At 44.4% G+C, this 15090-nt stretch overlaps 1 long non-coding RNA gene across 1 annotated transcript; it reads right to left on the bottom strand.

Annotated features, from left to right (window-relative positions):
- Positions 1–9475: 9475 nt before the first annotated feature.
- Positions 9476–14992, bottom strand: LOC119088239. Its single transcript, XR_005091871.1, has 3 exons — positions 14556–14992; positions 13950–14051; positions 9476–10291 (listed from the first exon to the last, which is right to left on the bottom strand). It is a non-coding gene; the product is annotated as an uncharacterized LOC119088239 (long non-coding RNA).
- Between the last annotated feature and the right edge of the window lie 98 nt (positions 14993–15090).

The raw sequence follows: 15090 nt of genomic DNA, 5'->3' as shown, positions 1-15090 counted from the left end.
TGGGCTTTTCCTGATTCGGTCTGATTCGGTTTGTTGCGATGGCGGAGAGGCCCTCGGGAGGCCTAAAACTTACCACCGGGTTTCAGGGCAAAATCTCACAAAGGTCCTTGCCGTTGGTGCTTTTTATAAACAAGCAATTCTAGACTGGGTAGGAACCACTCCTCTAACATGAAGGAACCATGCTGACCCCAATGGCCAAAGTTTAGACCTTACTTGGGCCTTGTTTCTTCCAAGACCAAACAATAGCCGGCACCACAGCACTGGGCTGGAGGTGGATTTCTACTGTCCCTGAATTTCTACTCTGGAGGAAACCCACACTCCCGCCCAAGACACTAGAGTTAGGAGGCTTTTGACTGTGGTAAGGGGAAGCAAACACGTTAGCTCTGACTTCTCTCAGCAAGGGAAGGAGAAGATGTGCACTGGTGTTTCTTTTCTGTATGTATTTACCTTTCCTGCTCATTTTCTTCTTGACTGAATACTATGCCGCCCCATTCTTGCCTGAGAATACTAGCATCTATTTTTCCTCTTTTTCTTTCTTTCTTTCTTTCTTTCTTTCTTTCTTTCTTTCTTTCTTCCTTCCTTCCTTCCTTCCTTCCTTCCTTCCTTTCTTTCCTTCTTCCTTCCTTCTTTCTTTCTTTCTTTCTCTCTGTCTCTCTCTCTCTTTCTTTTTTTGCCTTTTAATGAGTTGGTTTAATAAATTCAAAGTGATACAGAATTCAGAGTACAACAGAGATGAAACAGCTCTGGTAGGATTTCAGTCTGGGTTTACTCTAAATTCACAGCTGAGGTAGGAATTGCTGAACACTAGAGACAATGAGCCATTGTATTATTTATTTATTTACTTTACAAAAGTTTACTACAATGTACAACAGGCTCCAGGGCAACACTTGATTCTGACTGTAGGTGGCAAAGGTGTTATGGCAGGGAATCCAGATGTTGAAATAGGAATTGGAAAAGGGTCACCATCATCTCAGATATGAAGAACAGCTTACTTTGTGCCAGATTTCTTAATTCCACCTGTGGCCAGGGGTCCCTTGCCCGCGGCCTTGGCTTTCAGCTCCCGAGTTCCTTCTGCTCCTCTTTCCGTTTCTGCTTGAAAGCCTCGTCTCCCTTCTCGGCCTGACATGGGGCCTGCGGACAGCCCCTCACCCGAGCATCTCTTTTCAAAAGACTTTCCTCGTGTGCCTTTGTCCTCAGTTTTGATGGAGACCAGATCCTGGTCACACAGTGCAGGATTCGGGTCTTTTCATGTCATCTACCCACCTCACAGTTCTAGCTGTCATTCGCTAACAAAGAACTCGGTTATAAAAAGGTGATACAGAGCCCTCTGCAAAGACTGGCCAGTCTCCTGACCCCAGTGGCAGACACAAAGTCAGGATCCCCGACAGCCCCGCTGTCTCTTTCCACCCTAGGAGCACAAGCTTAACCATCAGGCAGCCCCCGCTGAAGGCCCTGGCTTTAAGTCTGCAGGAACTCTCTGCCTTGGCAAGCTTTTGCTTACTCATAGCAGAACCTTCGCAATCGTTACATTTTAATCTCATTAAGAAAAAAAAAAATCCCTGTAGCCTGGGGGTTGAGGCATGAATATCAGGAAGCTGGGAGCAGCATCAGGGCATGTGACAATGGGTGGCATCTGGAATGAAGAGGCGAGTCCTCAGTTGTCCATGCCAGCTCTGGGGCCAATCATATTGTTTTGTTTGGATTGGCTTCGTCTTTTGGCATTTAGAAAAAGCTAAAGGATCCACACCGAGCTGGCAAAGGGCAAGAGAAGATTAATGTCCCAAACGTTAAGTTAGGGTCCTCAGCTAACGTTCCCCTGACTTGGTTAATACATAAGCCAGTGATTAAGCTGCTCTGGCACATTCTGTCCTGTAGCCCAGAAAGAATCTTCCTTATTGCCAGCAGACACAAAGACTAGATTAGTAACTCCAGGCTCTGTCCAAACTCGCTGTGGCTGTGGCTCTTGTGTCGGGTGGGCGGCAAGGCCACTCTAAACTCCATCCAGTGTCACCATGGGAATTCCATGGGGGCTCAGAGGCAAAGGCAGGCAGGTTCCTGGAGGCCTGCTGTGTGCAGCCGGCTCAGGAGGGCTTGGCGTGTGTCTGCCACTGCTCTGTCATGGTGCCCACCACCGTGACACACATCTCTTTAGTTACCCTCGTGACAAACAAAACCCCATGCCACAGAATTGCTGGTTGTGATCTCTGTAACGTACAGGGAACTTACGGCTCAGGAAGGTTAGTTAATAAAAGCCAATTTGCAGAAGCAGAGGCCCCAAGTCCCATGACCTATGTCAGAGCATGTTGTATAATACTACCTTGATGGAGCTGGTACAGACCATAGGGGCTATGGCAGTTTCCCCAAATGGGGAGATTAGTGAGGGGTGGAGTTTTTGTGAAGTGCAGTAAGTCAAGGAGAAGGATGTGGAGGGGCCACAGGAGGGGAAGAAGGCAGGAACCTATGGGCAGGAAAGGAGACTGCAAAGTTTCTCTGACATCTCAGCTGGGAGGCGTCTAATCTGTAAATTAAGACCTATCGGAGCGTGTGTGAATGCACGCTGTCAACTGCAGGCTGGCCCCGGTGCTCAGGGAGAGAGCTGAGAGCAGGCTCGTGGTCTCCACACACAGGGCTTGGCCAACCTCTAGACATTCTTTCTGTTATCTGGGGCATAGAAAACTGGGCCAGTTCATGATACTTCCTCTATAAAAGTTCTTTAGACTCAAAATCCTTTCAAAAAGATATTGATCTTTTCTTACACTCTGAACATTTTGTTGGGATAATGCTGCAAGTTTCATTTTGTCACTCGTGAAGAGAAACTGTTTTGGATTTTTGAAACATGGTTTCTTTGTGTATTCCTGGCCGTCATGGAACTTGCTTGGTAGACCAGGCTGGTCTTAAACTCAGAGCTCCTCCTGCCTCTGCCTCCAGGGTCCTGGGATTAAAGGCATGTAACCCCACCACCTGGCAAATTTTTTGTTTTTTAATAAACTTCTACAAATCAAGTATGCATTCTCTTAAAAGTACAGTCTTTTGAGTGACTTGTCCCCCTAAAATCTCTGCCTGATTTCATATCTTGGGTCTCTGTGACAGGGCCGTGATGCTGAAGTCTCCTGAGGTGCCCTGGGCGCCCTCCACTCTTCTAGTGAACATGCATTAATGTCTGTTAAGTGCCAAGCAAATCACCCCACTGGGATTGTAAGCTCTAGGAAAGCTCTTTGCATTGGAAAGGCATCTGGTTTGTCACTGCAGACTCTGGGTAGGCCACCTGGATCAGAGTCCCAGCTTGCTAGATGTACAGCCCAAGGCATAGCACTCTGTATCTCAGCATAGAGGTGACGGCAGTCCCTTTCTCACAGTGATGAGAACCACGTAAGTTTACACATGCAAAGTACATCAGTGGTTATGGTCAGCGCCAAGTAAGTTACTTGTAGGGTCACCACAACACAGCACAAGTTAACAGTAGTGAGCAGAATAACACAATAAGGAATACACGCTTTGGGCAAAGTAAATATAAGATGTTTTAGGAAAACACAAAGAGGCCTGTGTAACCTAGACTTACGAAGGTTTAAGAAAGAGCCACATCCTAAACAAGGTTTTTAAAAATCAGCTAATAACAGGAAGGGACTGTGATGACAGGGAGGAGAATGTTTGCAAGATTGCTTGCAAAGACAGGGAAGAAAGAATGCTAGCTTTCTATGGTGTGTCTACACAAACCGCAAAACACCAGAACCATGACTACAAAATCTGTAATGTGCCTTCTGTTTTTGTTTGTCAATGTGACCAAAACACCTTGGAAAACAACTGAAAAGAAGGAAAGACTTCCTTTATGTTATGATTTCTGAAGGTTCAGTCCAAGGGGAAAAGATGCCCATGAAGCCCTGCCCTTGATGACCTACTTCCTCCAGCTAGGCCTCAGCTCTGCAAATGACCACAACCTTCTAAAAACAGCACCCCCAGACAGCACCCCCAACTGGGGACCAAGCATTCCGAACATGAGCCAGTGGAACACACTTCATATTCAAATCGTGACACTATATTCACTGAACCATTAATGTATAACCCAGAGAATTCAGATTAACGGGTCAAAGAACAAGTCTAAACTACATTCATCTCCAGCCAGGTCAAAATGGCTCACATTCTCTTTGTCTTCAGTGGCATGCAAGCACATATGCTTCTCCAAATAGCAGGTTAATTTACCAATTCCTTGGAAGAGTTTCTACTCCAGGCTTCCTGAGGCACAGTATGATGGATGCTTTTCACCCACTACACTGCATTGCACACAAAAACCTGCCCAGTAGTTTTTCCCCATTTATACCTAAATGTACTAAGTTTTAGTTTGCATCCCAGTTTTTTAAAGAACAACTGCTTTGATGGCAAATGTTCGGATGGGTCCTGCCAACACTCCCTTGCTTCTCTCACTCCACTGAACTCACAAAAGGCAAGTTTGGGCCTGGCTCCAGCCTGCAACAGTCTGCTGATCTTCAAGATGAAATCACCACAGAGCTGGATGGTAGGATCAGTCAGTGATCTCAGCATGAAAAGAGCAAACGTTAGGAGGACAAGAAGCAAAGTGGACTGGGAGCATCAAGAGCCCATGTCAAGAGACCTCAGGGGACCAGCTGGACCTATGATTAAATGTCAATTTCGAAAGACACTAAAGGGGAAGACAATTTCCCAGCACGGAATAATTCTTCTTAGAAGGCCAATAAAACTACTTCCTTAATAATAATAATAGTAATAGTAATAGTAATAATAAACCCAAGGAGATTATTACCCTGGGGTAATAGGAGGAGAGGGATTTTGTAATTCATGTGAGTCAATGATTTTCAAATAAGTTTTGGCTGAGGAACATTTGTTTAAATCATTACCAAGATGTATAAACAAGCAAAAATAGCAAGTGCTCTGGTTGAAAGCAGGGTCAGGGTTGCCCCTCCACCCCCTAAGTACATCTCCACTTGATCCTAGCCACATGGCCGAGAAGCGACTCCCCTAAGTACATCCAAACCCCTCATTTTCATCTACTAAGAATTCAAGGAGGGGCAAGGGAGAGTTTTGGCTCAGCAGAGGGCTTGTGGCCCTAGTGAGAAGTGAGTTCGATCCTGGACAGCCATGTAAAAAGCCAGGTATGGTGGCATGCCCCTGTCATCTCAGTGCAGGGGAGGCAGGGACAGGAGGCTCTTTGGGGGCCACTGGCCAATCAGCAAGCCCCAGGTCCCAGTGAGAGGCCTTCGCGGATGGTAGAATTTGGCTCTGCTTTCTTTTTCTTGCCTGCATTTCCATGTTTCCTACAGAGAATAGGCATTAATTTTATCATAAGTAAAGTGGATCCTTAAGAAATATCAGCAGGCCGGGCGGTGGTGGCTCACGCCTTTAACCCCAGCACTTGAGAGGCAGAGGCAGGCGGATCTCTGTGAGTTCGAGGCCAGCATGGTCTACAGAGCGAGATCCAGGAAAGGTGCAAAGCTACACAGAGAAACCCTGTCTCGAACCCCCCCCAAAAAAAAAAAAAAAGAAAAGAAAGAGAGAGAGAGAGAGAGAAAGAAAGAAAGGAAGGAAGGAAGGAAGGAAGGAAGGAAGGAAGGAAGGAAGGAAGGAAGGAAGGAAGGAAGGGAGAAAGAAAGAGTCAGCAAATAGTAGTCAAGGGATTACCCAGCCAACATCTCTTTGCAGTATACCCCAGAAACTATTCTTTAAAAGTTATTATTGCAAAGCCAGATGCTGCTCATCCCAGCTACTCTGTTCTTTTAAAACTGTCTTTCTTTGGCAGTTCCAGGAATCAAGCCGGGGCCTGAAGTATAGTAGGCAAACACATTACCATGAGGCATACCTTCAACACAGTCCCTCATGCTAGGGAAGCCAGGACAGGAGAATTGTGAGTTCAAAGTCAGCCTGGGTAACATGCACAGCAGAGTAAGACCTTGTCTCAAAGAAAAATGTTACTGAAGAATAATTTTAATAGTATGAGGAAGTATTTGTTAAGATGTTAAACTTAAAAAAGAAGAAACATAGTTGTTGAGACTATGAATAGTTGTCATAAAAATATGTGTTTTTTAAAATGTAGTCTGAATGGTTTGTCTTCTATTTTTCTGCACATTCCAGATATGTTACAATAACATTATATTATTTGTATAATGGAAATATGGGGCAGGCCAGACAGTTCAGGAAGTAAAGTGTTTACCACATAAGCCTGATGGCATGAGTTTGATTCCCAGAACCCACACGAAATGTGGAGAGAACTGGTTCATGAAAGCTGCCCGCTGACCTCCACATATGCACTGTCTGTGAATTCATGTCACACACACGCACGCACGCACGCACGCACGCACTCACTCACTCACTTACTCACTAAATTTTAAAAAGCTAAATTTTTTCAGTTAGTCATGTTGCCTAAGCTTGTCTGTAATTCAAGTGATCCTCTTGCCTCGGCTTCTCAAATAGCTAGGATTATAGGGGTGTACCACCACACCTGACTCAGAAGATAGACATGTTTGTATTACGGAGAAATGCTGGGCAAGACAATTAGACTCCTTAACAAATCTGTGATCAGGTGTCAAAGAAAAATACATATGCAAGATCAATAGTTCTCAAATTACAGAGATTATAAGAGACACCTGTTGACTTGTTTTAAAAGTAGATTTCCAATCTCTGTTTCCCAAAAGCCAAGACAATCTACCTGGACATATACAGCTGCCAATCTCTGGTTCTTAGTATTCAAATTATACTTGATAATCCACATCAGGACTAGTTCAATGTGCGAATATTAATATCTCAACTCAATACCTTCTAAGGGGAGCAATTTCCCATTGTACCTCTGAATATTAGGGTAGAGCTTATATCTTTTAATCCTCTTATGAAAATAGCCCCTTTATAACCCTTGATTTCTCAGTTGCCAGTTATTGAGAAGTCTTTGGGGAGAGTGAGCTAGCCATAGGAAACTATATCCAACTCCTTCGCTTCACAAAGGAGATTCTGGACATTCCTGGCCTGCCTGAGGTTCCTCTGCTATTTACCGTCTCTGCTCCTGCTAGGAGTCTGGATTCTGGTCCCTGCAACCTGGGGTTCTCTCTAATGAACGATGATGAGTCTTCATTTAATGGCAAATATATTTTTGGACTTTATGTTCATCTCGAGGTGAAGCACTATTTGGGGACAGTCAATACAGAATCCAGGTTTCCATATTCCTTGACCAATTTTGAACGATCAATGATAATAATCTCTCCCTCCCTCCTTCTGTCTCCCCACAACCCCTCACCCCTACTGAGTAGCTCTGGCTGGCCTAGAACTCACCATGTAGACCAGCATGGCCTTGAACTCACAGAGATCTGATTGCCTCTGTCTCCCTAGCGCTGGGATTAAAGGGATACACTACCACAACCAAAAATCTTCCTCTTCTTTATCTTAGGTATTTTTTTTTTGGTATTTTGTTATAGCAATGAAAGACAAAAATATTCAATATTGGTTATTAATCAATATTAATTATTCTGCATATATTCTTTGCTTTAAGGGGTATTGCTTGTTTGTTCGTTGTTTGAGATAAGGTTTCTCTGTATAGCCCTTGCTGTCCTGGAACTCAATTTGTAGACCAGGCTAGTCTCAAATTCAGCCTCCTGGGTTCTGGGATTAAAGGCATGGGGCACCATGCCTGGGTTGTTTGTTTTGTAAGTGAATATCATTTATCGCAGGGTGGCTTCAAACTATCTGCAGAGCCAAAGATGGCCTTGAACTCTTCATCTTCCAGCCTCTATCTTCTAAATGCTAGAATTACAGGTATGTGCCACCACATCCAACCTCTACAAATATTTTTACAACGTATTTTTGATTGTTTGAGAATTTCACATAACGCACCCCAACACCCTCACTCCCCAGTCCTTCCATATCCACTCTTGCGATTTCCCCAAAAAAGAAGAAGAGGAAAAATATACCAAGTCCAATTTGTGTTTCCCATGTAGTTACTCACTGGCGTATGGTCAAACTCCCAGTGGCCAGCCTCTTAAAAAAAAACGGAGTCCTTCCCGACCCCTGCCAGAAGCCATCAACTGTACAGAGCATCCCTATCACAAGTTTTAAGAGTTCTCTACTAATCTTTGTTTGCTTTTTTTGAGACAGGGTTTCTCTGTGTAACCACTCTGACTGTCCTGGAACTCCTTTTGTAGACCAGGCTGGCCTTGAACTCACAGAGTTCACCTGCCTCTGCCTCCCACCTGATGGGACTAAAGGTGTGTGACACCACTGCCCAGCAAGAGTTCTCTACAAATATTTTTAATCATGGCATTTATTGTCAAAAGACCTAATCCTATTCTATATTCTCTTTGAGGCAACACTAACTCCAATTTAATTATTATCGTCCACTGAGGAAGCCAAACTGAATGATTAAACAGAGCATTTTCATTTCCTGTTTGGTACCCTGATTGACTACTCATAGCTTTAATCTATACGGAGCACTCTTTAAATTGTTTGATAAGCTACTCCTGAGTTACCAAGCTCCTCATCTAATAGTCTCCTATGATCAGCAAGTACAATAGCAGTCACAGTTAAGAATACCCCGTATGGCCTCTGCCTACAGAAAGCACCCAGACAAGCCCCAGGTTCTAGCTCTTCGGTCCTTTCAGCGGCATCGTTGATAAAACAGGCGGCTAGAGAATAATAAACATGACTCTAATTCCAAACACCAACAGAACATACAGCCTATTCGTTTCTTATATTATCCCAATGAAGGGTCATCAGGCTCTACAAATCAAGCTGTACTTGTTTATACCAAACAGACTTAAAAATCACGTCATGAGTCTGTCAAGTCATATAGAGGTAATTGCAGTCATTCCTAGCCAAACATTATGAAGTTTTTATGGCGCCTTAGTCCTGATTGCCCACAGTCACAAGCTCTCATTGCTTTGTCTCATAAACTCAGACTATGAACAAATCTGTAGTCAAACTATACTACCTTTGTCTATTACAGATTACATCCTTTAATAGCAATGTGATGATCTAGCTTCACTATTATCCTAGTAGAACTTAATATACTAGTAATAACCCTGTATTCCCACTATGTGTTAGTCACACCATAGAGAATAGTCACATACTACCTTATAACATCGAGGCATCCTTCACACTAGAAAATACTTTGATTGTTATGCATCTACTTCCTATCACTTGATGCCAAAATTACTTGAAGATTTATGTGCTCTAAATATAACAAACTATGCATTACGAGTCCAAAAATAGAAGCTTAAAATTCCTAATTAACCGGCTAAGAAAGTATATAAGGACTACTAAGACCATGCCTCCATTTATAACAACACGACCATCCCAACTTTAAGAGGAAAGTGTTGATCTTGGAGCCAAAATATCAGTGCAGCTCCAAACAAAAGTAATAAATTTAAATTTATTCTCTTCTTCTATCACCTACCATCTTATACTGGCAAATTTTACAACATAGCAGCTCTCTAGTCAATCCTACATGACCATACTGGACAATGGATTCATTTATTAATGGTATGACTTTTATTACATGCAAACATATGGGATTATGAACAAAATTTCCTCTTCAATCCTGACCCTCACATTGTCCTGTTGGACCATTCTCCCTTTGAACCCCTGATCCCTGGATAAATAGACCATCTTCTGTCTTGCTTGGTCTAAGTCATAGTCCTTTTTAGCACCATCACGGCAGTGTTATTTCCTCCTTTCTAATTAGGGCAAAATGAAGGCACACACACTGTTTTGGTGACTCCTCTTTAGCCTTTGTTCACCATGGTTCTTGTTAAGCCATGTTAGACAATGGCCAAAGTCTTCTTACAGGGCTCCAGATCGGCATTCCCTACTGTAATTTTACAAGCTACTGTGGGTTTAGTGTATTTGTACCTTTTCCTTTCACAACCACCACAGTGTAATTTGGCTTTGCCTCTGTTCTACGACTAGCATCAGCCTCCTCCACTGGATTGCAAGTCACCAAAGAATAGGGACCAGTGCACGCTCACGGGGACTTTGCCTACTTAGCCTCATACGGACAAACCCTGGGTGCTTGAGACACAGCTACTGAGCAGTGTTTTTAAATAGAGATGCTTTGCCTGTTTATTGACTTCTGTCAACTCTGCCTCACTCAAGCGTGAGAGGCTCCTCAGGGCTTCAGACGCCAACCCAAAGCCTCCTCTTGGTAAGCTCCTCTGTTAGACACACTCTAGTCACACTGATGAAGGGTACCCCGGCCGCTGCCACCGTCCATCCAAACGACTCCTTGGCACTGGCCCAGCTCTGTCACAGGCCACATCCTTAAGATGGTGTCACTGAGTGACTCCTGAGCACGGAAACAAAAACACGGTAACTGAGGGAGTTAAAATAAAAATTGAGAATTTAAATCTACTTTAGAAGAATAGATTCATCAGGTAGCCTTCTAATACTAAAAGTATGTTTGGAGTAAGAGAGAGAGAGAGAGAGAGAGAGAGAGAGAGAGAGAGAGAGAGAGAGAGAGACTACGGTTTCAACTGAAGTGTCTGGACAAAACGTTACTCTTGATCAAGAGGGTGTGCTCGGGAGGCGGGAACATACCTGGACAGGAAGTGCACCTGTTTTTCTGTTCTTCCTCTAAGGAAGCTGTGCCTGTGTGTTTTCCCCACTGGCTGGGGCAGACCTCCCAATCTTACTTAATGGGCTAGCTTGAAAAGAACTGGCACACAGGAAATGGAGAAAGCCAAAGGTGTCCCTGCTCCAAACAGAAAAGGACATCCAATTCCTAGACTGGAGCAGCGGGTCTCTGAGTTAACAAGGGTTTTAGTGACTAAGGATTAAAACGTTTGCAAGTGAGAAAAGACTCTTATTTGATACTTCTTACACCAATTCGACAAAAGGAATTTAATTCTTACATGTTGTTTAGTCTCATATATAGCAAAAAAACAACCAACCAACCAACCAAACAAACAAACAAAAACCCCACAGAAACAAACAAAAAGCTGGAGATGAAATGGTATCTCTTTCTACAGCAACGAATTCACCATGAACTTTTTTTTCCTTGTCTGCTTTGATCTAAATACTTGTTGGGCTTCCCAAAGAGTTCCGTAGTTACACGCTCTGGGGATGTGGTATTGACTGTTACAGGCCAAGCAAAAGGAACGGGTTTGAAAAGGCAAGCAGCAAAGCTATCAGATCCTACCAACACCAGGAAATGAAAAGCACGAGCTGCAAAGCACTGGGTGTTCGTGACTTCTCGTGTGCGCGCGGCTCTTGCAGGGGAGTGTTCACACTCCTGGAAACAAAGCTTGCGGTGTACTGTACCTACAGGAAGAAGTATGCAAGCGTGCCCTCCTGGAGACAAAGACTCACAAGTCCTTCTGCTTTGTACTCCTCCCTTTTGCACCCTGAATACATTTAAAAGATTACATTTCTCTTCCCCCACCCCACCCCCAAACTGTGGTGTTACAGCAACAGTATCATTAAGTAAAATATGTAAGGCACGAGAAGCATATAAATCATGCACAGACACATTGAAGAATTTAAATTACCTTTACTATGATGGGAGAGTAAAGAGTTTAGATGACAGCATCTAGGTTCTCCCCACAACCCTGTTGTTTGTTTTGAAATAGGTATCTCATTAAGTAGCTCAGACTACCACTGGATTCCTGATCCTCCTTGCTTCATTCAGCCTGCAGAGTGGTGGGACTGTAGGTCTGTGCTACCACATCTGGTCGAGGGGTCTAGGTTTGGATCAGGGCTCACTGGGAATCTTCAACAAGTCACTCAACTGAGTGGCCAAGAGCATATGAGTTTACATACGTAAATCTCAGGAACATAATGTGTTTCGAGATAATTGTACACTGTGTGAAGATGTATCTTTGTGATTGATTTAATAAAGAGCTGAATGGTCAACAGCTAGGCAGGAGAGAATAGGCAGGACTTCCAGAGAGAGAGAGAGAGAGAGAGAGAGAGAGAGAGAGAGAGAGAGAGAGAGAGAAAGAAAGAAAGAAAGAAATAGGTGGTTAGAATTTGGGACAGTAAGAGAAGCCAGCAAGATACTGAAGGAGTTGGGCATTCAGAATGGAGAAGTAAAAAGTCACGAGACAGAACATAGATTAACAGAAGCAGGTTCATTTAAGAGCTAGTTGGGATAAAGCCTAAGCTAAAGGCCAAGCTTTCAACATTAATGAGTCTCCACGTCATTATTTCGGGGCTGGCGGTCCAAAGAAAGTCCGACAAGAAAGACCCGTTACAATAACTCGATGCCTGCTGATCATGTTATGAATCTGTCAACCTGTGGTAGCTAGGCTGTAACAGGAGAGAGTAGACCAGGATAACAGAAGTTCTTGTGTGCCAGGCTTTTTCTTTTGGGCCACCAACCAGTTCCCAAATCATGACACAGAGACTTCTTATTAGTTATGAATGCTTGGCCTAGCTTAGGCTTGTTTCTGGCTAGCATTTTATCTTAAATTAGCCTGTTTCTCCTTATCTCCCTTTTGCCTCGGGGCTTTTTGCCTGCCTTCCTTGGGTATATCTTACTTTCACTGCTTCTCGGGTCTGGCTGGCCTGGGTGTGCCCCTCTCCTCTCCATTCTCTTCTTCTTCTCTTCAAGAGTTCTCCTATTTATTCTCTCTGCCTGCCAGCCCTGCCCACCCTTTCTCTGCCTAACTACTGGCCTTTCAGCTCTTTATTAGACCAACTGAGTGCTTTGGGCAGGCCAGATGAAACAAACGCAACACATCTTCACCTAATTAAGCAAATACAGTCTGAACAAATGTGACACCCCTTTACACAGTTAAAGTAACAGTGTACTGCATAAACAACTGTATCACGTCTTTGCCCAGTTAAACAGATATCCACAACATTCTTGGCTAGAGGTGTAGCTCAGTGTCAGAACACATGCGCAAGGCCCTGGTGGTCATCCCCAGCCCCACAAAGAATCATTCTCACTTTCTGAGCATTTATTATACGTCAAGTACTGGACGAAGAAATCCCCATACCGTCTCTTATTAACTCATCACACCTACCCAATTCAGTAAATATTAATTTGCAAAATGGTAGCTGTATAGATCTACACATTAAAAATGGTCAGCTACTGGTAGTCTTGTGATAGTTCAAGTTAGCTTCCTGGTTTTGAGAAAGTGAAACGGAAATTTGGGTAAAATAACATTGAGAGTACTTGCTGATGAGAGATTTACAAGCCGACATTTCTGAACAACATGCTGTATTAGTAAGCACTGGTAGAGGAGAGTGGCTGGAGAGATGGCTGCATGGTTAAGAGACCCCACTCCTCTTGCAGAAGACCTAGGGTTCAGTTCCCATCACCCACATGGAGGAGCTGACACCCTCCTCTGGCTCCCAGGGGCCCTGGACACATACAGTGTACACAAACTCATGGAGGCAAGCATACATTACATACACATAAATAAACATTCTGTTTGTTTGTTTTGAGACAGAGTCTCTCTACACAGCTCTGGCTGCCCTTGAATGTAGATGAATCGCTAAACGGTCTTATTAAATAAAAAACTTGGAGCCAGAAATTGGGGTTAATGCCTGAGAGAGATCAGAGGAATAGGAAAAGCCACAGCTAACCTCACCTCACCAACTCTGCAGTTTTCAAGGGGACCAACTTCCTGTCTTCCCACACCTATATGCCTTTCTGTTCTGTTCTCTCATTGGCTTTCTCAGCCCTGCTACATCACTTCCTCTTCCTGCCCAGCTCTGTCACTTCCTGTCTGTCTGTTCAGACCTCCAGACCTCTATGGTTAGTGCTGGGATTAAAGGCATGTTTTACCATGCTTGGCTCTGTTCCCCAGTGTGGCATTGAACTCACAGAGATCCAGAGAGATCCCTGCCTCCCAGGTGATAGGACTAAAGGTATGTGCTACCATTGCCTGACTTCTATGTTGATATAGTGGCTGGCTTTTTCCTCTGGTCCTCAGGTAAATTTTATTGGGAGACACAGTATATTGGGGGACACGATACATCACCACACTGGAACTTACTATGTAGACCAGGCTGGCCTTAAATTCACAGAGATCCACCTGCCTCTGGCTCCCGAGTGCTGGGATCAGAGGCATGGGCTAATCAGACCTTTTTAAAAGATCCTAGAAAAGAGAGAGAACAGTTTAGGAAATATGGCCACTAAGTTTTAACCAAATATTATTTACACAGACTTAAGAGGATATATAAAAAGTCAAGTAATGATATCATAGCAAGTTCATCAGAAGAATCAGTTATTTATGAAGTAGGCCATGTTAGGGCTTGCCTCTGAGATAACCCTCTTCATCCACGGACTCTTGTTCATTGGGCCCACAAATATTTACTCCACACCAGCCTCACTTTCTCTGGATCTTCTTAACTTGCCTTGGCTATTCCTTACAAGTTTACTAACTCAGATTCATTTTTCTTCTTAAAAGATTTTGCCCCCTTACAATGAAAATCCCATTTGGTTCTGACGTAGCTGACTCATTTCAACAAAAGTGTAAGTTTCTTGAGTAAAGCTTAATAAATGGTCCGTCTGATGCTCTACCACTGGTGAAGAATTACAGTTCATAAGAGCGTGGGTGATAAAGCTTTCTCTTATCATCTGCTCTTTACGCTTAGCTTACCTGGAAACTAACTGCCCTGTGATATTCTTATGATTTAATGTTTCGTGGGCTTAGGCCTTGTCTCTCGAAGTCGAGGCTTCTGAAAGGGCAAGATAAAGTGATTTAAAGATGATTTCATACGGTACCAGCAAATAGGGTAAATCAGCACGCGGGGAGAAAAACCTGATCATCAGTTTGGGAGGAGGGTCCTGGAGCGAAGCCAAGCAAAGCCAAAGCACTGGGCAGGGCAAGGGGCGCGGGGCACGGGGACGCTCGCGGCGCCCACGCCCACTTCAGAGACTTAGGAGCAGACAAGACGTCAAAGACGACGGATCTCCGGCTGTCCTTTGAAAAAGGCTGTGCGGAGACCCGCAGCGCGACGGCCCTCGGCTGGGGAGCGCGCCCGAGGGTGGGGGCCGTGAACTCTCAACGAGGCGCCGCTGGCGGCGGCCGGCCGGCAGGGGGCGCTCCTCCGCGCGCCGCGCTGCCCCCCCCCCGCCCCGCCCCGCCCGCCCCGCCCCCGCGGCGGCGCCGCCCGCGCCCGCCGCCCGGCGCC

This window comes from Peromyscus leucopus, chromosome 6, assembly GCF_004664715.2.
Source record: "Peromyscus leucopus breed LL Stock chromosome 6, UCI_PerLeu_2.1, whole genome shotgun sequence".
Taxonomy (NCBI): domain Eukaryota; kingdom Metazoa; phylum Chordata; class Mammalia; order Rodentia; family Cricetidae; genus Peromyscus; species Peromyscus leucopus.
The sequence above is the reverse complement of the archived record's forward strand: the minus strand, read 5'-3'. Positions and strand labels throughout refer to the sequence as shown.